Source organism: Miniopterus schreibersii (genome assembly GCF_964146895.1).
Source record: "Miniopterus schreibersii genome assembly, chromosome: 6".
Taxonomy (NCBI): Eukaryota; Metazoa; Chordata; class Mammalia; order Chiroptera; family Miniopteridae; genus Miniopterus; species Miniopterus schreibersii.
In genome coordinates, this window is record NC_138107.1 from 72763741 (window position 1) to 72788530 (window position 24790).

A 24790-nucleotide genomic window follows, 5' to 3' on the forward strand; every position below is an offset into this window, starting at 1 on the left:
TTCCCCAACTTACTAAATGCCAACTCCATTTTTTCAGGTGCTAAGGTCAAAAAATTTACCCTCAATCTCTCTTTTTCTTATATTTTACATTTCATCTGTCAGCAAATCTTATTGGTTCTATTTTCAAAATTCATTGTAATCTATCTTTTTAATCATCTCCACTGCTTCCGGGTGGTCGAGCATCATCTTTGGCCCAGATGATGCAATAACCACACAACCAGTCTCCTGCTTCTGTACTTGCCCTCTTATCACTTATTCTCAAAGGAGTAACCAGATTGATCATAGTAAAATATAAGTCTTCTTTGCCCAAAATTCTGTACTGGATTTCCATCTCATCTAGAGTGAAAGTCAGTCTTTACAGTGGCCTAAATTGCTTGATAGAGTCTGTCCACGTTAACTCTTAGATTTTATCTTCCATTCTTTCCTACTAAGCCTCTCTACTGCAGTCACGCTGGTACTTATTATTTTTGAAACACACCAGTCAAGTTCCTGTCTGAGGGCATTAGCACTTCCTTTGTCTTATGTCTGTGATAGTTTCCATTAGACGGATGCCAGGCTTGCTCATTCCCCTGGTGCAGAATGAGCCTTTCTGACCAATATATCTGAAATTGCAAAGCTCTCACCAGCCCCAGCACGCTTCAATTTCCTTCTCAACTTAAGTTTTTTACATATTTTATCTAGCTATCTGTCTGTCTGTCTGTCTATCCATCCATCTATCCATCATCTCTCTAGCTGGAATCTACATTTCTCCGCGAAAAGGAAAGCTCTGAAATTGTTTGTCCTTGCTGTATTCATTGCTAAGTCCTCGGCATTTGGTAAATACACTGTAATTATGTGACGAATGAAGGGTGTTATCTATAGTAGTTGTACAATATATATTTTTTTCTTTTTAAAAGTTAAGATGTTTTGTTTCCTTCTAAGCTTATTTCTTTTAAAACCCATTTTAATTATTTAGATAACATAGAGCTTATAGGTCAAGAATAGAGTGGGAAGGTGTATTAAAACCACCTTGCCACATCCTCAAAACAAAATATTCATAGAGACTTAGTTTTACAAATGTCAAAAACAAGCCATTCTGCTCAGAAAAAAAAGAGAGGAAATGGCCAGGGGCTAGAAAAGAGAGAGAAAGTACAAGATAGGAGCTAAAGTTGCATGCCTAATAACAAGCCTGGACCAGTTAGGGCAAAAGGAGCTGGAGTTTCAATGCCTGCCTAGGAGGATTCGAATGTGTGTTGACTAAGGTGGAGGACCAGATGGAGACCAAGAGGGAATGGATCTTTATAGAGAGTGTGGTACTGAATTAGTTCCACTCAATGAAAAGGAAGAATCACCATGAAGACTGCAGCCTGGCCCACATCCCTTGTATGGGGTCTAAAATTTCACAATTTGTGTGGAGCAGGATCTCCAAGGCTCTAATTTAAGGCCAAGTTTGGAGCCATGAAACCCAGAGGGCCAGACTGTGGCCCATCAAACTCTGGCTAGTGGTTGCCTCTGGGGGAAGGGAGGGGAAAGGGCAGTGGTCAAAGAGCACAAGTTTGTGTGTAGGTTTTGTTGGAAGGATGAAAACAAATATGAGAAAATGTTAACTTCCAATTATTGATGAAAACATGGGTGTTCTGTTATTCTGTAAACTTTTCAGTCATTTTAATATACTAATTATTTTTAAAAAGAAAAAAACTTAAAAACAAGTAGGAGTAATTTCTCTAGTTTTTCTGTGGCTTAGGTCTGTTTCCTATATACTTCATTTGGTAGCATCAAAAATGTTAAAAACAGGGTAAATACCAGTATATATATATATATATATATATATATATATATATATATATATATATATAACTGTTTCTTGTCATTTATAATGCATTACAATCTGTTAAAAAGTACTCTCTTGGGATAAAAGTTTTAAAAAAGTATCATATCTAATTGTTTCCCTAACCCTTGATCAATTGTGATAGCACCAACTTGGAAGGAACTCAAACCCACAGGACTCCCCATGCAATTCACATCATATGGCATTTACTGTGAATGAGAACTGAAGCCAAAAGAAGCACTTAAGTATCTTTGGATGTTTACATATGATTGTCAAGTAGGCCTTATATTGGTTGTATGGTTGTGTGTGTGTGTGTGTGTTGCTTCTTTAAATTAAAAACTTTGAACTCTTTGTTCAAGAAGTAATCCAAACTTTTTATTAAGTGAAAATTGTTCAAGTATAAATTTGGTACATTTATTTGTTTGCTGTAAATCTTCCTGAAGTTTTCCATTGGATGCAATAATCTATCTGCTGCTGATAACATTACTCTTCTGTACAAGGAGCAATATGTTTCTGGTAGCAAATGGCCATTATGCTAATACCACTGGATAAAAGAAAAACCTGACATATTCTTGAATGCTAATTTAGAATAAGAGCACCTTTGTTATTCTGCTTCATATATTGTGCTTTCAGATGTGAGTTTTTCTCTCTTAAAATCTCACCTTAAAAAAAATTCTCTGCTCTTTATAAAAAAGTATTCCCTTGTGAGAAAGAATCTTCACTCAAAATGTCATTTTTAAAAATATGCTTTGAATCATCCTATTGCATTCCCTGTTCACTTTTTTATTTTGTTTTGGCTCACTGTATATTCAAAAGCTGCGAAATAGATCTTACTCATATTTTCCAAAACAATTCTTTATTGGAAAAAAACCAGGAATTAGAAACATAAATGTTTGGACCCAAAAATGCTCTTCCAAATTTTAAGAACTTAGTGAACTTAGGTATTTAAAATAAACATTTTCTCTTTTATGCATTGAACTAGCTTTTGTCAGTTACATCTCATATAGATGTACATATGGTCACATTTTGTAATTTTTATAAATATGACCTGCTTGGATCTTATATGCAGCCTTGGAGCCTGTGACTAGGAATGGCAGCCTGGACCTTCTCCTAAGAGACTGATCATCTCATTCCTCTATCGCTTACCATATTTAGCATATTGTGGATCTTAACATCTGCAGCACACTTGGTGATATTCAGAATAAAAAAAGTTTATTAATTCCAGATTTGTGACCAAAAAATGGGGGTCTTTTAAATGGGACTGGCAATTGGGAACCAGGAGATAGAATTAGAAAACCCATTTTAACTAAGCAGGGACGAAGAAGATAATGGAAAGTAGAAACAGAATAGAAACAGAGATCTGGGCCTGACATGATCCCAGGCATGTCCAGGACTTCTAACAGCAGCTGATAATATTTTAAAATTCTTATTCTTGTTAGTCATAATTTTACTTGAAAATCATGCAAAACACTAATAATATGGTACCAGTGATGGGCTCGGGGGTACGTGCCATTCTCCTAGAAATTTCAAAGGAAGAGAATAGCTTTCATGAAGTGTGAGGCATATATACTAGTCCTCAGGCCATCAACTTAGAAAGAGGATTGTATTCATGGACAGGGACTTAAATAGACATGAGTGCTTTGAGCGGAATTAAGGCACTTTGATTAATATAATTACCTTCCTCAGTGAATTAATTAAGGTTGAACTCTAACATATAATCCCCCAGATCACTTGCTAGAACTCTGAGTCTCTCTGAAAACCAAAGTTTGCAACTTAGTTTTCACATGAGTTCATTATCCCGGTGTTCTCAAACTAGCTAATCAGCAGATATAACTTTGGAACTTAAAGGGTCCAGACTCATGGCCTCCACCCCAGAGCACTAACTCAGAATCTCTAAGGTGAACATTGGGAATATGGTTTGCTTTTATGAGCTCTCCAAGTGTTCAAGAACTCTTGCGAATAAAGATGTGGTTCAGATATCCAAATGTTCAGAGCTTTGAGTAATTTATCAACATTTGGTGTATGACATAACAATACTATCTACCATTCATTTTGTACGTACTATGTACCAAATATTAACATGTACTTTCTCTATCTGCACACTAATGCTTCTAGGAGCCGTTATTTCCCATTGTTCAAATTAGGAGTTAAATAGCAGAGCAGGTCTGTAGTTTGTCTGAGGTCTCACAGTTGTTAAGAGTCAGAGGTGGGATTCTGACATGCTTCTAATTCCGGAGATGGTTAGCCTCTCAGAATAGCATAATGTTCTGATCTTCTGTCCAACGTCCTGACAGTGTGTATTGGGTTTGGTCTTGGCATACTTAGTAAGGAGAGTTTTCAGCATGCCATTTCAGTATCATTCCTGTTCTGCTGTGCTGTTGAGAATTTTGAATTGTGAGATGGTACTAGAATTTTATGCCTGATTCTCATGATCCTAGTAAATTTTTTGAGATTTGCATTTTGATGAGAAAAACGGGAAATGTGCCAGATGCTCTCTCTCATATGGACGGGAGAAGAAACATTGTATGTGTTAGGAGCCTGGTATTAAATGCAATGCCCCGGCAGTGAGCTTCCTTCTCTTCCCGGCTGGCTAGCTTTTGGTCTGTTCCCACAGGGTGGTGGCTGGAGGAGCTACACTTGGCCATGGGGAGAAAGCTCCCTGGTAATGTTCTGTCATTCTCCCATCAGTAATGACCACTCAGACTTTTCCACAAGTAGGCAAAGCTTTGAAAACTGGCTGGAGGGTTGAGATCTTCCTCATTTCTGGGTAATGCCTTTAGATTTCCAGCAGCTCCTTCCATGTTTTAGTTCTTGTGATCCATTCTTTTGTAAGATTATCTGCAAGTTTTATTGTAACCTGTGTTGTACTGCAAGAAATGACAATCCAAGAATTTCCTACTGTGGATTCCCTATGGAAAGGTAATGCTGTGAATAAGAATTCTATAAGAAATAAATGATCATGATCAGGCTTTATAAAAGCAGTAAAATATACTCATCTCATTGTTTAAATGTATGTCCCTAAATGTTAAAGCAAAAGGGTGATAGAAAAATACAGGAACATTGAAATGAATGAATTATGCTTGTTCATAAAGGAAAGGAACTCTTTTCAGTTTGTACTGGGATTTTGGTTCCAAGGATCATTCTGCATATATGTTCAGAATTGTATTGTTTATGTGTTTTCTCTCTGCTACATGCTGTGCTCCATCCAGGTGGACATGGACAATTCTGCACATTAGTTAGGGGAATGAAGATGCTTTTCTGGCAACCTAGCAGCAGTGCTGGGAGAGTGTTCCTCTTGTTCACTTGCTCCAGGCTTGTTGCATACAAGCTGAGTGTTTACAGTTTGGGGCTACAGAGGAGGGGAAAATATTTTGGATAATATGCACTGACGTCAATGGCTTAAGTCCCAGTCAGTTGAGGTAGTCTTGTTCCTTAACAAATGCCTGCCCATTTTCTGGTTCAGCTTTAAAAAATGCTGACAGTTGTCTTGTAGATCGTATTGGAAAGCAGAGCTCTGTCATAGAAGCAAAAGCCCTTCTGAGCACAAGACACAGTGACTGTGATTTACTTCCATATGCATTTCATATGAATGTGCATGTGTGTGTGTGTGTGTATGTGGAATAATGATTGAATTTCTATGTAAGAGAGAAACAAAAATAGCATTTGGAGTGTAGTCTGGCTGTGTGGCATATATAATAGAGTTTTTTCCCTACCCACCTCCAGGCTATCAGTGCAAACTTTGTTTTTCATGGTCAAATTTTTATATCATGCAAAATTTCAATATTTTAAAAGAATAAAGGGCTCTCCCTTTTCTGGCTTTCTCCCACATCCTGATCTAGTGTTTGATAGTATTTCATCTTTAGGGGACTATACTTTAGCATCATTTGAGTTACAGAGCACAACAGTTCTGCTTAAAATCCCCAAGAATAAAGTAATAAAGTGTGAAAATGTCAACTTTTCAGAAATAGATGCAAACACTCATTTCTTCATGTTCACAGTTGAAATTAGGAAAATAAATGAAAAATGTTGATTTTTATTTTTGTTCCTTTTCAAGAAACTTAACCGCTGCATAGGGATGTAAAGGTTTTTGAAAGATACAATGTGATAAAGAAAAACTATAAAAACTATTCAAAAACATATAATAGGAGATTACAGAAGGTAAATATACCACATTTTGGTGTCTCCGTTTCAGAAATAGGATGGATTTCTACACAGTATACTGAAAAGCTGGATAAAATATGACAAATATCTTTTTAAATACACAATTAATCATGTATGAAAGTAAGGTACATTTCCAAATAGCAAATATTTAAAGGGGAAGTTTGAAACCAGAATGATAAACTGACACTCAACATAAAGCTATGCTGGGAAAATAAACCACTCTCAGTACCCAGAGTCTTGGGTTTTAATGGGTGCACATGTGACTGTAGTCAAGGCTTTCAGCCTGTGGAAGGTAGAAAAGTGTATCCCCACATAAAGCCAGAATCCTTTGAAAGCTACATATTCAGTCAGTAAAATGATGGCTTACCAAAACAACCTCAAACAAAAAAAGTATGGACTTATTTGTCTTCACATGGGGTTGGGGTGGGTTAAAATCCCTTCCTAAAAATTGATAACTGCAGACTTATCCTTGTAGAGCAAGCTTTATACATTGATAGAAAGCAAACACTCTGATAAATTTTGATATTTCAAAGAAGAAACACAAAAGCCAATAAGAAGTAGAAAATATCCTAGCTCACTAGTAAGCAAAATATGCACACAAAAATGCTATTTTCCTCATTCAATATAGAAAATACTTATAATAATGCCTAATTCAGGCAAGATTTTAGTAATGTGACCATTTCTTACATTGCCACTAGAAGTGGAAGTTGGTACATCACTTCTGAGAAGCAAGCTTTTAAAAAGTTGTACATTTTGACTCACTATAAATCTAGCCCAAAGGAATAGTTAAAAAGTATAGCAGTACTCATTCCCAAATCCTTTTTTATTTATAAATGAAAACTAGGAATAAATCATTATATACAAAATTAGAATAACTGAGAAGTACATTATGAAATCATATCATGGAATTTTTAGACTACTACTTAGTGACACAGGGAAATGCTTATGAAATAGTATTTAGTGGAAGAAAACAACAAGACATTTACAGTAACATTTGATTATTTAATATTTGACTATTTGTGATGATGGACTTCTCTATGGTCCATGAAGAATAGTGTGTTTTCATACTATTCAGTTATTTATAAATAATTTATTTGGGTCAAATTGAGGGCAGAAACACTTTGCATGCTACCCGCATAAACATTCGCCACCAGCTAGCTAGCCACCTTAACTCCTCATTACTTCAGGCCTCATTTGAATGCCATTTCCTCCAAAAAGTCTCCTTTGACCCCTGCCCCGCGCCCCCAAGAGGAGTATTTTCTCTTCTCACACTCTCTTCCAGCACTCTATTCTTTTCTGCAGAGAACTGGTTTGGAAGTCAAGCAGCCTGCATTCAAATCCTGTCCTCCTGTGTGACTTTGGGCAAAGTACTTGACTCTTTGGGCCTCAGATCTCTCATCTATAATACCCACCTCAACGGGAAATTGAGAAAAATACATGAGATCATTTATTCAAAGAACTTGGTATAGTATATGGTAAGCGTTTAAGCAATGTAAGTCATTCCTATAGTAACAATTTATAAATTTGTGCTTATATGCATGTTTGTTTAATATTTTATCACCATGAAGGCAGGTGATAAATCTGCTTTGTTCCTTACTTTACATCTTGCACCTAGTACACTGCCTGGCACCTAGAAGACACAATAAATATTTGATGAATGAAAGAAGGAATGAGCCAAGATTAGAACGAAGCTACCTGAAATCCTAGGTTCGGCCATTTGTGTAAGATGAAATCTTTCACTTTCTCATCATGAGCCTTCAGTTTCATCACTTACATCTTTTATGTCTTCACTGAGACCAAAAATGTGCATGGAATGAAGAAAGGGCTGGACACAATGAAGTTACTTAATGATTCCCAGTTTCTGTCATTGTGTCTTAGACAGACCTGTTCTGGGATTTTGCTGCCTAGGGTAGATATTTGATCTCATGAATTCTGTTCACGAATTGTAAGAGTGTAAAACATTGTTTTTTCTGGAAAATGGCCCTATTATTTGGGGTGACAAACAATAAGACATCATTAGGACGAAAAGACCAACTGAACATGAGATCTGCATTGTTAAAGTAGGATCATAGAATGCACTTAAATATTTTGTTTGTTTTTTCTGATGATCAACTTAATACAGGTTCATTTAGAAAAAACAGAAAGAATATAACATGTAAAGAAGAAGAAAATATCACAGATACTGCCCCCCCCCCCATCTAGAACCAACTAGTATTTATCTATGGCATATTAATTTCCTTCAGTCTAGAATAAGAGATTTTTAGCACTGAGGAAGCCCTTAGAATTCATCTAGGGCTCGCTCTAAGTCAGGTCTCCTGTCTCCCTGGCGTTCTTTCTGGTACTTCACGCCTATGAAAAGAATGAAGGAAAGTACAAGGTGCAGAAGATAAACTAGGCTGGAAATACAGAATAAAAAGTGATAAGAAAAAAGTAACCCTTGAACATTTATTTCTCAGTATCACAAACTTGAATGTGTTTAGAGTTTGCACTCCTCTCAGTTGGAACCTACTGGCGATTACAGAATTCACAATTAAAACCACATCACAGCAGACCAAACCACACCAACCGAACTTCCCACCCACCCTCCCCACCCCAACCAAAGTGATCCATAAGAATTACCTGCTCAATTTATACTTTATCTTAATTAGTAAGTCCTTAGGTTAAAAGCACTGCAGACAAATTTAGTTATATTCCTTTCTTACATTTATATGATATGTCATGAGCAAGCAACAACTACTTTGATTAAGACTCAGTGTTCAATAGGTTGGCCACTTGGGACAAGGAGATTTTAGAAGATATAATTTAAAGTGATTGTGGTAAATAAGCATGGATCATACAAGGAATATTTTCATAGCCAAGGTGCATATGAAAATAAAAAATTAGAAATAACAAAAATGTTTTATAACAGAAACTTGGTGAAATAAATCATGGTAATTTTATCATTCACATGGGATCACATGGGCTCATTTGTGCTTTTTAGTATTTCCCAAAATTTCTACAGCAAATATATATTTCAGTAGAATGACCTATTTCGACAATCTGACATTTTGAACCTGGAGTATTTGGGCTCCCAGAGGGTCCATGAAAAAGTGTCAAAAATCTGTGAATGCCATGAAATGCCATATACATATAATTTATATGTGTGGCATTTATATACAGGGATTGGCAAAAAGTAGGTTTACAGCTGCAAGTACACGAAACACAGAGTTTATTCTTGTATTATTATTTATTATTGTATTAGTTGTTTGTATTATTTGTCTTATTGTTATTATTTTGTATTCTTATTTATGATTTATCTTTTAGGTAATGACAGCTGGTAATTTAACCTACTTTTGCCCACCCCTGTATATAAATGCTATATATATGTAGGTTTACAGTTGTTTGTATGGAAAATAATACAAGAATTAATGTATAATAATATAGAATAAACTGTTTTGCGTACTCACAACTGTAAACCTACTTTTGCCTCACCACACACACACACACACACACACACACACACACACACCATTGTGCATAGCATTCTTCTTCTAAAAATAATATTCTTGCCTTTCACCCAGTTCTCCCAGTGGTCTGTGACTCCCACGGCCTACGGGAAGCGCCTTTCCAGCAGTGGTTCTAAATCCTCTTCTTGCTGACAATTCAGAGAAGGTGTTTCTAGACTCCTCATCTTAAATATTCTGTGTATATGAAGTCTTTGGGCAAGTGGGCCTTTCATTGGATTTTAGTCTTCTATGTGTATTTGAAACACTGGAGTAAATAAAATTAGCATCCACTCGAAACTAAAGCAGAAAAGGTAAGTTATTTATTGTGTGATAGGAACTGTTACTATTAAAACTCTAAGGCATCGTAACTGCTTTAAAAATAAGAATGAAAATTCATATTACAAGTAAATAAAATGATAACTTGTTTCTATAATAAATCTTTTTTCTTAACTACATTTTAAAGCATCACCTACTAAGAAAGCATTCAACTTTTCTCCCTGTTGATCCTTATTTAAATAATCATCTGACAGTGACTCCTTTTAAGTCTTCAAATGATCTTTGGCTGAAAGCGATAAAATACTAAACTGATCTTTTAAATGTATTTATATTTTCCTCTCGTGAATGGAGATAGAGAGGTACTGAAAACTGCCCTGTGCTTCTTTGCTCATGTAGACTAAAATCTGATGGGGGCAATGCCAATACCACCAGCATATTTGAAACCCTGAATAACATTAGTTTGTTTTTTATTCAAAAATTAAATTTCTTGAAATATTTTTCACTTCGTTCTAACACTTTCATTTTGGATAATGGTACACACAGATTCACACACACTTCTCTCGCGCATTAACTGAAGAATTCCACTCTGGCTACAAAGACCACATCATAAGTACTTACTGAGTTATAAGGAGAAAGAAGTGGATTCATTTTTAATTTATTATGCAATAAAATTACTATTTCCCACTTGGGACAGATAGAGAATTTGTGGCTCTTTTGAAATACCAGCCTGCAGCCTCATTTCTGTTCAGAGAACAGTACAACCCTTTTGAGATTGACCCTGTACAGTGTTTTGTTTATTTGCTTTTTAATTCCAGGGTTGATCTTGCAGTCTTTACACACACTGTTTCTTGGTGAGCATTGGAAGCTTGCCTCCATAGTCTTTGGGGGAAGAAGTTGTTTGGTGGTTCTTCTTTTCGAAAAGTTCTTGGCAAATCCACAGCAGCCAGTTTGAATTTTAAAGAATTTTGCCTAAACTGTCACATTTTGTGGATTTTTGCACATTGCAATGTCCCTGTCACTAACCCAGTGATGAGAGAGGATGGTGCTACCCTTCTGTATGACACAATCATTTCTTACTTCTATTTGGTGATTGACCAGGTCCTACCATATACGTTACTGAAGTGTTCATTATAACTCTTTAACTCTTTAGGATTAAGAATTCAGTTCTAAATGACAGCTTTCTAAAAAATCCTTCAGGCCTATAATAAGAATCATAATCAGAGGATTCTGATGAGGCCACTGACTGTTTACAGGAATAGCGAGACAGAAACCAAGGATTTGAGGACACATGGAAGGAGAGGGTTCCTTGAAGATACCTCTGATAATTTTGCTATGTTTGGCAGAATAAAATTTAAAAGTAGAAAAAATTCAACTTTTCAACTTTAAAAAAACAACAACTTTCTTCTAAGCTTTAACATTTTGAAAGGCTGATACACAGGGAATCAGAAGCAATATCTGGGAGAAGGCATATATTCAGTTAGCATGTTTCATGATATGTTAAAAGTAGTTTCCAGCTACTCATGTTCAATAGATACAGAATTCTTATAATGTTCAAGGTAACATGGAATCAATATCATGTTATAATCATAATTATAACAAATGTTAATAACATATATTAAACATCCCAGGCTTTCTTAGTGAATTCCATCTAAGAAGCGAATACTCATCCTTCATTGTCACAATCAGCTGAAATCCAGGGAAAGCTCCGCCATTTCTCCATAGCTTCAATATGGAAGCACATGCTTCCTTCTTGCTAACACAATGACCTCACACTAGTCTTGCTTTTCTTCCAGCTCTCTGGTCTGACCTCTGTGATCTTTACAGACACTATTATTTTTATCTCCATTCAATTTAGTCACTCTATTATAATCATAACTGAAATCTAATAATTATTTAAAAGCAATTTATTGCTAATATCCCACACTCTAACATTTCCTTCTTTCTCCCACGAAGTCTTATTTTTCTGCTCCATTCATTTCTTCACTTCTATTAATCAATTGGTTATCTCTCTTTTCTACTGAATGATTCTCTGATCTTCTAGTTCAGTTGGTCTCAAACTTAATCATATATCAGAATCACTTGTTGAAACACAGGCTATGGGCCTTGCCCCTGAAGAGTGTCTGATTCCATAGGTCTGAGATGGGCCTGAGAATTTGCCTTTCTAATAAGTTCCAAATGATGCTGATGCTGATGCTTCTGGTCTGGGAACTTCCCTCTGACCCATTGTTCTTTTTCAGTAAGAAAACTATTCTATTAGAGAAAAAAGCAATTAAGAATAGGGCCTTTGGGGATCCAGGCGATCGGGGTTCGATTCCCGGTCAGGGCACATGCCCGGGTTGTGGGCTTAATCAGTGACTCTCTCAGCATTGATGTTTCTCTTTCTCTCTCTCCCTCTCCTTTCCTCTCTCTGAAATCAATAAAGATATATTAAAAAAAAAAAAAAAAAGAATAGGGACTCTGGAATCAAAGAGGCTTAAGCTAAAATTCAATCTCATCAATTTTTGATATTTTAAATTATTTTACATTTGGGTAATCTATTGGGTAAGAACTGGTGTATCATATTTTAAATTGGCATATTATTTTTTCCATCATTACCAGTGTAGATGATCAAATTTTTTATGTTTATTGGTTGTTTGTCTTATATTTGTGTGAATTGACTATCAGTCTCATTTCTATTTGTCTCTTTCTCAGTGATTGGTAGGAATTTTTTTACATTATAGGTACAAATTCTTCAGTTTTTATTCTATAGTACAATTTTTATTATAGTCTATTATTTGTATTTCAATTATGTATATGTTGTTTTTTTACATTTTAATATAATCAAGGTTACACATATTTTACACTGTCATTTTTGGCTTTTGTGTCTTATATAATAAGTCCTTTACTATCCTGACATCATGAACTGATACTACTAGATCTTCTCTTAATGCTTTTAAAAGTTTTAAATGTTTTCTGTTTTTTATACTTTCTGAAATTAATTTTTATATGGTATAATTAGGTATTTAATTTTAATTTTTCCTTATTAATAGTTCACCTTTCACTGTTTACTTGATATGCTATCCCTTTCATATATCAATACCAATTATACATATGTATGAATTTATTCTGTTTGGCCATTTTATCTGTTATTGCACCAATACTACAGTATTGCTCATATGTTTTGATACCTGGTAGAACAAGTCCCCTCATTTACTTGTATTTCATTCTTGCAACTTACTCATTGTGTGACTTTTAGAATTGACTTGTCAAGTTCCACAAAAAATCTTGTTGGACATTGCATTGAATTAATGTTTTAGTTTGGAGGAAAATGAATTTTTAAAATGGTGCTTCTTCTCATTCATGCACATGGTAACCTCACTACTTACTCAGGTCTTCTTTTATGCTCATTAGAAAGGTTACATAATTGACTCCACAAAAATTTAACACTTTTTTTGTTGTTATTTTAAAATTTATTTCTAGATATTTAAGGTTTAATTGAAAAAGACTTTCCATTAACATTGATCCTCTCTGCTGATCTCATTCTGCTACACTAATTCTCTAAACTGTCCATTTTTTTAATGACCAGTTTGGAGATTCTGTTTTCCCCATTTCCACACCATTTACTTTATTTCTATGCAATCTGGCCTCTTTTACCATCACTGTAAAAATCTGTTCTTTAAAATGTTACCAATGATCCCTGGATTGCCAAATCCAGTAATTTTTTTCTCAGTTTTGGTCATCCTCAATTTCCCTCCCTTGACTCCTGTGTCTGTCTCAACACCCCTCCATTGGTGCTCACGGCATTTTAGTCTCCTGGTTTTCCTTTGTTATACAACCTTTGCCTCTTACCTGGCTTTTTATTCTCTCATTTTGTAAACTTAATATTCTTTTGTAACCCTCTCTTCCTATGTGCTTTCTTCCTGCGTGTTGCAGAATGGCAGGATTTCTGTGTGCTTTCATCGCTGATATAAGCACTTGAACACATGAATGACTTTCACCGAAGCTTCCAAATTGTTATTAGCACCAATGTCAGGCAAATTTGAACTCTACTCATCATTTTTGTACCACATATGGTCTCATTCTACCTTTAATCTTATTTCTCTCTTACATTCTAATCAAACTGAGGTATTCACTATTTCCTAATCTTGTCTTTGTTTCTGATGTTTTCTCTACCTGAGATCTCTTCCATTTTTATTTGTTGAAATCCTCTATTACTTAAGGCCCATGTCATCTATCTCCTTTTCTTGATTCTCATTCCCCCTGATTTGATATAATCTCTTCCACTTTTAAATCTTTATAGATACTATTTTATTTCTGCCACTCTTCTTGCATTTGTGTGTATTAATAATAAAATCTATCTTTAAAGCTGGCATTAATTAAGAGTAATGATAATTCCCAACCTTGGTAAAAGTGTAGGAAGAGAAAGTCTGAAATAGTTTTGGTAGGAATTTTCAAAGGATAATTTGTTAAAATGTATCAGAACCCTAAAATGCAAATACATATAGGATATAAAACAGAAAGCAGCAAATAAACAAACAAAACAAAGAGAAAAACTCTTAGACAACAGTATGGTGATCACCAGAGGGAAAGGTGGGGCAGGTAGCAGAGGGTAAAGGGGGATAAGTGGTGATGGAAGGAGACTTGACTTTGGGTGGTGAACACACAGTGCAATATACAGATGATGTATTACAGAATTTTTACACTTAAAAATTATATAATATTATTACCAACTTTATTCTAATAAGTCTAATAAAATTTTTTTAAGTGAAAAAAATATAAATAGTATTTCGCATAGCGGTATCCACTGCTCTGAATTTTTCCTAAGGAAATAGTCAGAATATATGTGTAGTGTGGTATTATTCATTTTAACATTTTTCTGTAAAAGTAAAAAAAAAAATTGTAAAAAACCTAGTGCCCAATAACATAGTTTTAGTTCAGAAATTTTGGAATATCTGTATAATAGAAGACAATAAAACCAAAATAATATTGTAAAAGAATACTTGTTTACATAAGAAAATGTTCAAAATATGAGGGGAAAAAAGGACACAAACCAACTTTTCTGTTATTTCAGAGGGAAATAAATGTGCTTAGAATATGTTAGAAAGACATAAACCCAAATGTTAACAATGATTGGGATTGTGGCAGATATAAATATTTTAAAATTTCCAAAAACTTTTGTGCATGCATTATGTTTATAATTCTTTTAAAGTGACAGAAAAATTGATGCTAACACTTAAAAGGGACTGTGTGGTATCCGCCCAGGACCCAGCTCTCATTCCCCTGCTGCTGGGGGTACTGAAGGCTCACCACTCCCAGCTGCAGTCTGCATCCAATGACGGTAGTTATAGGGCTCTCAGGGCCTCACTTTCTCATCGCAATTTGAGAGAATACTATAGGACCATCCAGCTCCAGAGCTCGCTGTGCAGTTAGCAAATGTCTCTGTTGAAACTGCTCGGCAGCCCACCTTCTCCCTGTGTTTAATCCTGCTTCCTTCACACCCCCACAGCTGTCAGTTCTGAGGGCACACCATAAAAAACTTCCTGGGTGGAATTTTCCATTTCAGAGCCTCTTTTCAGGGAAACTGAGCTGGAACATGTACTGTTTGCTGGGCACTTTATATCACCTACTCCCCCAAAAGTCCTGCAATGAGAATTTCAGGCAATTACTGACATCCTTATTTTGAAGAAGAGAAAAAATTGTTAAAAATGTTTGTATATTTTGTGCAGAGTCACACTAATACTAAATACCAGCCAAGTTTGAAAGCAGGCATGTTTGGGTATAAAGACCATGCTTCTTGCATTAAGCCAAATAACTCCTCTCAGTCTTGTGCTTTATTATTTTTGGGCTTTTTTTGTTCTCTCTGGTAGATGGCAAATTCTTTGGCTGCAGGGATTTTGTCTTATTTATCTTTGAATCCCTGTCGGGTATTTCATGGTACCTTGCACATAATAAGTGCTCCATGTTTGTGAAATTGATTTGAACTAGTCAAGGTTTAAAATGCATTTCTACTTCTGTTCCATAAAAAATGGATTCCCTAGGAGAAGAAAATCACAATGGTAAGACATAGCAGTTGTAATTCAATTATGTTTCATGAAATAATTTTCTATAAAAAGGTGGTGAAACTTTTCTTTTTCTCCTTCCTTAATATTATATAACAAATGCTATTTTCAGAACTTTGCTCTTAATTATTAAAGTAAGCAAATCAGTGAGGTGTAGTAAACTTATATTGAACCTTGATTGCAGATATCATGGTTTTTACCTTCTATCTCTGAATCAGACATCTATGAAATCTAAGTTATTTGAGAAAAAAATCTGAGAGTAGAAAAATGTAACAGGAAGAATGGTTCATTTCTATTATAAAAATTAAAAGTATATATTAACAGAATTGGAAGTTTTTGTGGCAATAGACAGAAATGCCTGAATGGGGTTTCCAGCACCCATTAGTATTTGCAATTACAAGTTGAATTTTGCTTAAAAAGAAAATATGTCAGATTTATCATTGTAAAATTACTAATAAAATGAATGTATCAATGATGGGTTATGTTGTTAGGAATAAATAGATCCAGCTTTAGGTTTGGGGAAAAGGACATTTGAGAACCAACTACAAAAGGCACACAGTGGAGAAAGTTTTTCTGTTGAATGAGCTTTATTGTTCTTCTACTGCCAGAGACTCAGTGTGAAAGGATGTTTCTAACACCAAGTAAGGGTCAATTAAGTTAAAAGTTGTTAATGCTGTAAGGCTGTGGCAAAAGGCATAGTGAATCTATGGAGTGCATTATTGATAAATGACCCAAAATATGCATAAAAGTGATCAATACTAAAGCTTGGATGTTCTCATAGGTGAATTATACAGCCATGTAGATGGGATGAGTTCAGGTACCAGCACCCCTATGAGTGGGTCAAATACCATGGGTCCTAAAATGCCAGTTAGAAATTTATCACTTTAATCAACTACTTTGTTTTCTATGAAAATACACATCTCCCTGAGAAGATAATATTCATTCTTTAATATAAATTTGCCTTTTACTGGAGTGAAGTGCAGAAAGCTAGAGGCTTTCTTTTCAGTTTGAAAATGAGAATTGGTGCCTTCTTGATAAAGCTGAGAAATTTATATATTATTATATTAATTAAAACTTCTCAAATTAATGAACTTTAGACTAATAAGCATCTTTTTCAAAGATTGCAAATACCATCAGTCAAGTATCATTTTAATAAATCATTTTAACTTAGTATAAATTATTTTAAGTAATTGGTTTATTTTAATTCCTACCTGAGATCATCCACTGAAAGAGTAAGATGTTTAATTTGAGAGAAAAAAGAACATGGAGGGTGAGAATGGTAACAAAGGTGTTGGCTTGAAGTTCCTAGGACAGCCTGAAGGACAGAAAAAGAAGAGGTGGGTCAGACCCGTTTTTCGTTTCACAGTGTTGTCTTGGATAGTTTTGATTAAGATGAAAGTCCAGCTTCGGTCTCTTCTTGCTCTTTGTTTTCTGCTTTACCCCCATCCCTTTCTACCTTGTGCAGGACCAGCGTCCTTCTACCAAGAAGAGGCTTGAACTAAGCCTACTTTGACAAGAATTGCAGATAAGCTGCATTATAGGTTCTTTGGTCTTCGCAGGTTGGCTGGCTTTTATGGTACCCACTTTTGAGAAAAGATGTCTTTACAGATATCAACAGGAAGTGTTTTACAGCAAATTGATTTCTAAATCAGAAACACAGTCACAGCCACCGTTTTAACTGGAGGAGGCACCTCCTAAAGAAGTCAGCTGCCCATCAGATGTTGTAAGTAGCTGTCCACTGAGCAAGTAGAAAAGAATGATGAGCTCACTCATTTTATAGTCAGAACGTCCCCATGTGGCAGGGTGGGCCAGCCAACAAGGGAGATGTGGGCTGGTAAATAGTCAGTAATTATTCAGTGGATAAAACTTGTAGCCATGGAGATATTGTCTCAATTTAAAATTGTGTCTTTTTTTTTTTTTTTTTTGAGTTTCGATGATGTATGTGCATTTTGGGATAAAAAGCACACAATGAACATACAGAAAATAGGATGAAACAATAAAAATATTGCTCAACACTCTCAGAAAAGCTACTTGGCAGCCTCCTGTGAACTTTTAAATGTATATTATGTTCATTGAACCTTTGGGTGAACTTGTCAATTTTACCCTCACCCCCCTCCAATAAAAGAGCTCCTTTCTTCCCTTTTCGTAGAAGATTGTTTGCCCTAAGATAATTCTGCGCTTTGTTTCCTCATCCCTGCATCTTTCTAGGGAGGTTGGTGTATAAGAATGATGGATTTTTTCCTGCTGAAATCATTCACTTCGTTAGAATGACACCAAGTAAAGTCAGTAGGCGTCTTCCTTTCCTGGCACAAGCTCTGTCAAGGTTGTTTTCAGGCAGAGCTTACGGTTGGTCCAAAGAGGTTCAGAATCTTAACCATGACATTGTGGAGCATATGGAAACTGACACTTCCGAAGAAAACTTTCCACCCTGGTTTTTGGCAAAGAAAATAAGACAGAGAAGAGAGAGAATTAGATCATGACACATGTTGCTTGGCAAAAAAACGAAGCTAAAGAAAGTAGGACAGAGAAAAGCCTAGGAAACAAAATGCTGGCGTCACTCTGTACCTTGGACTCTCCCCTTTCTTTAGCTGGCTTCTCGGCGATTTTTTATATTAATCTTTCTGTCTTTATGTTCTTTAAGACTTCATGTTCAATGAAACACTGTTTGAAGGTCCCTTATTTATTTTTCTGAGGAGTTCTCTCACCAGTTTTAGGTCTCTGGTAGTCTTGTGCTTATTCAGTCGTCTTTGATTTTTAAGAAATAGACTAACTTCCTGAAGGCAATATATTGTCTTATTTCTAGTTTGTAATTTTTGCATTATTCAGAAGAGGGAATATTTTGTTTTCTTTTTGGGTGCTTTTAAAGTATATGTAACAAATACCTTTAAAACACAAAAACTAATGTAACATATTGGCTGAGTAAATCAGGCAACAAGAAGGAAAACATAAAAACCTGGCCTCCTGAACAGTAATCATTTATTTCTGAATGAAGTTACATTTTCAAGAGGGTGGAATTATATTCTAACTATAGGACCAAGAGTGGAAGGAGAGTTAGTGTGTGCAGATATTTTAGAGGATATCAGAAATAAGAATTTGAGTAAGCTTTTTTGTTTTCTCTTTATCATAGGATAAAATGATTTTGTATATGTATTAAAATTTTTCATTGGAACCATATCTTACATAATAGTTCATAAAATGTATGTGAGGCTAACAAAGATTAGTCTATGAACAGTTCATGAATAAAACTTCCATAGAATTACACGATAAAATACTATTGTCAGTAACAACACAGAATTCTTTAAAGTCAGAAAAATTATTTTTAAATTTTATAGTCAGGATTCAGAAACACATATGTAAAATAAATGAAAAAAACTGCATGTTGGAAAGAAATTTGGTAATTTAAACTATAAAATAAGGAAGATTATTTTTATGATATTACATTAAAATTATTTTTTGATAAAATATGATACAGGTATCTGCTTTCATCTGATGAGATCTTATGCTTAGCCTGAGAAACATCTTTTAGCTATTAGATTTCCCTTTTACTATGACTGTTCTTACTTAGATCACTCTTTATCTTTTAATCATGATTATAAAGATTCATTATGCTATGAAACTTTTTGGACAAGTATTTTTATAGGAAAGAAATCTTAATATAGAAAACTACAAAAACTTTGGAAGCTACATGTTGAAGATGCCAGAGCATTAACCAGAGAAATAAATATTTTTCCATAATGTATGAAGTATTATACATTTTAGAGCCTACATAAGCCCAGCGTACACTTCTTAATAGAACTATGTCGAGATGAGTATCAAAATGCAACAGAAATCCAGTTTCAAATGATGCACAACCCTTCCATGAAAACTTTCTCATAAATACAATTAGGTTAACTTTGACGTTACTTAACTTCAACATATTTTTGTCTTACTGTTAGAACCAGGCACCATCAGACGTCCCTGATCATTTGTAGGATTTTCTTCTAAAATAAACAAGTGACCAAAGTAAGATCGTCTCCACTATACTGATGTTGTGAACCAATAACTAGATTAAAATTTAGCAATGAGAAGGCCACTTTTTATTGGATACAGTTTATATCACAGTCTATTACGCATTACTTTTTTGGTTTCATTTAAAATCTTATAGGTGTAAACAACAGAGGTTGTGGAGGCCCCAAGTGTCTGACTCTCCCAAGGCTACGGTTAGGATGTAACTGAACCCAGGTGGCACTTGGATGTTCTTTTGAGAGCTATGCTGGTCAAAGTAGACCAAAGAAACGTGAAACAAGCCATAGTATCTTATTTAATTACTGTATCTATCCTTGGTTTGGATGAGGAAATTCAGGAAAATAACTTATTAACAAAAGCCACATGTAATTTGTCAAGTAGCACTGTGCTAATTATTTTATCTTCCTGCATAAAATTGTAGAATTTTAAATGTAAAGAACGCTAGGGTTCATTTATTTCAACATAGCTCTCAAAGCAAGAACTCACACTCCACATCTGATAGGATGTCATTTTTCCAGTTGCCCATCCTGCACTTGAATATTTATATAGACAGGATTCATGCATCCTAAAAAGATAGTTCATTCCACTTTTAGACAGTTCTAATTGTTAGACATTTTACCTTCCTTTAATGGAAATCTACTTCCCTAGAACTTTACATCTGTGAAGCAATCAGACTTTCTTTTACTGTAGCTTCCTTCTGATGTGCTTCAAACTCTTTCTGACCACATATGTTCTTCCCTTTTCAATTTGAAGATCAATTGCCTTTGTGAGAGAAGAAAGAAGCAAAATCAAAGTTGAATGGCTTTAGTTTTTCTTTGTCCTTAAAAACATCTTTAAGCAGGAGGACTGTTCTTATCTTATTTTCTTTATTTGTACATAGCTTTTTGAAAAGTTGGCTGTTTCTAGTACTTTCCCCTCCTTGAACCCCATATAATTTTATTAACCAATGTCACTGCAATTAATTCAATTAAAAAAAAAGAATTTGCAACAAAGAATGCCTGAAAATTGCCAAAATTATACAATCAACATTGTAGGTAAAAAAAAATTACAGATTTTGACCACAAAATTTTCTAGATTTGAGTGAAGTTCCAAAAGGAAAATATTCATTTAAAGCTTTGATATTTTCCTTTGGATTACTTCTTAGGGCACTAGATCAAATGTTTCTAGTACTCTTGAATAGGTCAAGGAGTCTCCTAATACTTACGCAAGGCTCACCAGGGTTATTATCTCAATAGCTAAAGAGAATAAATGACTCCTCTCTTATCCTCTTCAAGTGACATGATTATTCTTCCAGTTGGCCCAATAAGTAATGCATAATTGTTTTTTTAAAGTTCAATAAACTTCAGCATGATCTATATCACATTTTAGTAACATCAAATTACTCTCTTAGAATGAGTACTGCAAATGCACTTGTGGGTCTGCGTTTTTCCCATGGGCAGGATAAATCGGCGCGTGCTGAATGGGGCTCAGGAAGTCTGAGTACCGGTCCTGGCGCTGGCGCTATCTAAGAACTCAGTGACCTTGGCATTCGTGTTTGCCTCTCGAAGTTAGTGATCGTTAGGCACTGAGCGCGTGTTCTGTGACTTGTTATTGTTGCTTTAAACTGCTCTCCCGCTGTTACGTAGTGGCCCTTCTTATATGCTGGAAGATGGATAGGCAGCAGTTTCCCTTTGAACTAACTACATCGCAAGTTCTGTTCGCTTCGTAGGTCAGGAGCTGACCTGTGACAGCAGAGGACCTAGCACCATTTATGTCAGGCAAGGCCATATCTGACTTAATTTTCAACTCCGGTTTCATTTGCTTGTGGAATTGCATTAGCATGACACTTAGAGCTCTGAACTGTCCTGATCAAATAGCTAGTGGTCTGATGCTGATTCCCTCGTTTCTCCTGAACCATGCTGGCTTTTTAAATCTAATATAGGGGAAATAACCATGGAAGTTTGCAAAACCTCAGTTTGCCATTTAAAATTGACTTTCATATACATTTGACCCTCCCCAAACCCTGTCTATAAGCAGGGCTGTTATTGCTGAGCTTCGTGCTCAGCAGAGAAGAGTGAAGCTTGGAAAGATGAATAAACGAAGAGCTCTCTTGTTGAAATATTTCCTATCTTATAATAATCACTATAACACCATGTTCCAAGGCTTTAAATACATGGACTCATTCAGTCCTGGTAACAATATATGATGTAGGTACTATTACTGTCACCCTCACTTGACAGATAAGGAACTGTGGATGAAGTCACCCTGCTTAATGGTGGAGCTGAGCTTTGAATTCAGGTGCTCTGTCTGTAGAGTTTGCAGCCTTATTTCCCTCACTTTCACCCCGGCAAACATTTACTGAGATCATGATGTATGCAAAATGCTGTGTCCTGTACACTAAGAGCTATATCCACCAACAAAGTATTTGAGGAGATAAGCATGACCATAACTAATAAAAATAAAGCTACTACATATTTTAATTTAAAAATATTTTTCCATTGTATTTAGTGGGAGAAAAGAATTTGATGGTAAGTCTTGGAAAGAATTTGAAGGAGATAAGATGTGAACTGTTCTTTGCAGTCTGAGAAAGACTGGGACGGCATGCAGATAGCACAGCATAAGCAGAGGCCTGCAGGATAAGCCAGTTGAGGGTGAAAGGTGAGGTTTCCCATGTGGCTGAAGTTGAGGGTGTAGGAAGAAAGCAGGATTCAGAAAGAGATAAATTTAGAAACATAGGCTGTAGCCAGATTGTAGAGAGTCTTGAATGCTAAACAGAGAAGATTCATTCTATATGCAGCCTGGACCTAATAAAGATTTTTAAGGACATGGATTACATAATCAGATAAAGTTTAGAATGTTCTCTGTAGCAGCAAAGTATAAGATCAATTGGAGAGAAGGTCATAGCTGGGGAAGAAAACTAGTCAGGAGGCAAGTGGGGAGCCTTCTGCCAAAGAGAAAATGTATCAGAAATAAGGTCAACAACCTTTGACAAATGATTTATTATGGGAACAAGTGGGAAGGAGAAACAGGGGACGGTCTCACATTTTGCAACCTGAACAATGGAGAAGGTGCCCCTCATCATAAGAGCAGATATAGGAGGAGAGGACGTTAGAAAGAAAAGATATGTACAGTTTGGGCGTTTTTGTAAAAGTACAGCTTATAATATTCTTTCCTACTTTTCAATTGTAATAATCAGTTCCACACAGTTTGGTTTTCTGCTTATTATATATATATTAGGAGATACATATATTTAATATATATAAAATAAGTTATATAATATTATATGTTAGTATTGTTCTCATTTATGATATATAATCTCCCACAATATATGTGTGTATTGAAGCTGTGGCAGCTGGTTAACATGTAAATCTTCTTGTCAGTGTATTGAAAACTCTGTGGTGGTCCAGGTCCTCTTTTACTATTTTTATTGGTCATGCTATTATTTCTAAAATATAAGCAAATATTTCTATCAAATACTGATACAAATTTGAAATGATTCTTAAGTAGGATAAGTAGTTGAGTGACTTTTAAGTATGGTAGCATTCTAATAAAAGAAGGTATTTTTAGATATAAAGGTTATATTTTTCTTTCATGTTATTCTATGGAAGATCTTGTAGCAGTTTTTTATGTATCACACATTATATTATATCAAAAAATTTGCAGCTTCAGAATTTAGTACTTTCTGACAAATAGCTCATTTGATTTTAATAGCAACATTCTACTCAAGTATTTCAGGGTATCATATTCTACATGTATGTCTGTATGTTTTTGTACTTTTAATCACATTTAAACCGTTGTTAATCTTGGAACTTTTCAAGATCTAGCCCAGTCCTTTTGGCATCTTTTAAAGAGGTGGTACACCCATTACAGGGTGTCTTTTTCATGGTTTAGAATTGAGTTAAAATTTTTTTTAAGATATTTTATAATAGTTTATTTTATGTCTTCCTATCATGATTTTAAGTTTTTTTCTCAAAGTGTTTATATGTGTAGTTTATAACAATTATAATGTATTTATAATGTGTATAATGTATCTTTTTTTGCCAGTTAATCTTCAATAAGTTATTCAGTAAAAGAGGTTTAATAATCTTAATGTTCTTTAAGATGTTATCTATCTTTGTGTGTCCAGCCTATTAGAACTGAATCCAAGACGAAGGGACACAGTCCAGGAAATTAGTCAGATGATCCTGGCAATTGTTTCGTTGACGGCATTATCTCTAAAATAATGTGCTGCTTTTTCCTACTGGGTCATTCTCTAACCTGGCCCTTCTCTGAGCCCCAAAATTATACAGCCTGCCCCACTGACTTCGGGCTTGGCAACATACCTTGTTTAGGCCAGTGAAATGTGTGTGTAAATAACATGTTGCACTTTCAAGCAGAATTCTTAAGAATCACTGCCTGATTCTATCAACATTTTTGTCATCTTTCCTCTAGAATAACACATCATAGAGAGGGGCTGTGCATTCAGCCTTGGTCTGAAAATTACATAACTTGGAGCAGAACCTCAGTCAATCTATAATTGTATAATTGAGTGCAGTATAAAACTGTGCTTTTGTGTGTAATTGAGATTTGGGAGTTAATTGTGCCATGTTTAGTTTAAGTTGACTAGCCCAAGTAACTGCCTGCATTCCTGATTCTTGTTATCTGTTCTTCATTGGTGTAGACAATTACAAACTTTTGTCCTATGTATTTCCCATATAAATATTAGTGTATTTTTATTATATGATATAATACTATTAAAAAATTATAAGTTAAAGAAAATCTTTATTATGTTTAACAGTATCTTGTGAACATTAAGCCAGATGGCTAAATATATACTTGCAACTTTACTGGTTGAATACTTTTCTCTTGACAGAAGGTAGCGTAATATAGTGGTTAAGGGTACAGTCTCTGGGACAAAATTTCCTGGGTTTAAAGTATTGCTCTTCCACTAACTAGCTGTGTGACCATAGTGAGTACTAAATTTATTTGTGACCTCATGAAGATATTTATTTGTCCCATGATACAGTAACCTGTATTGTCAAATAATTTTTTGTTTTTCT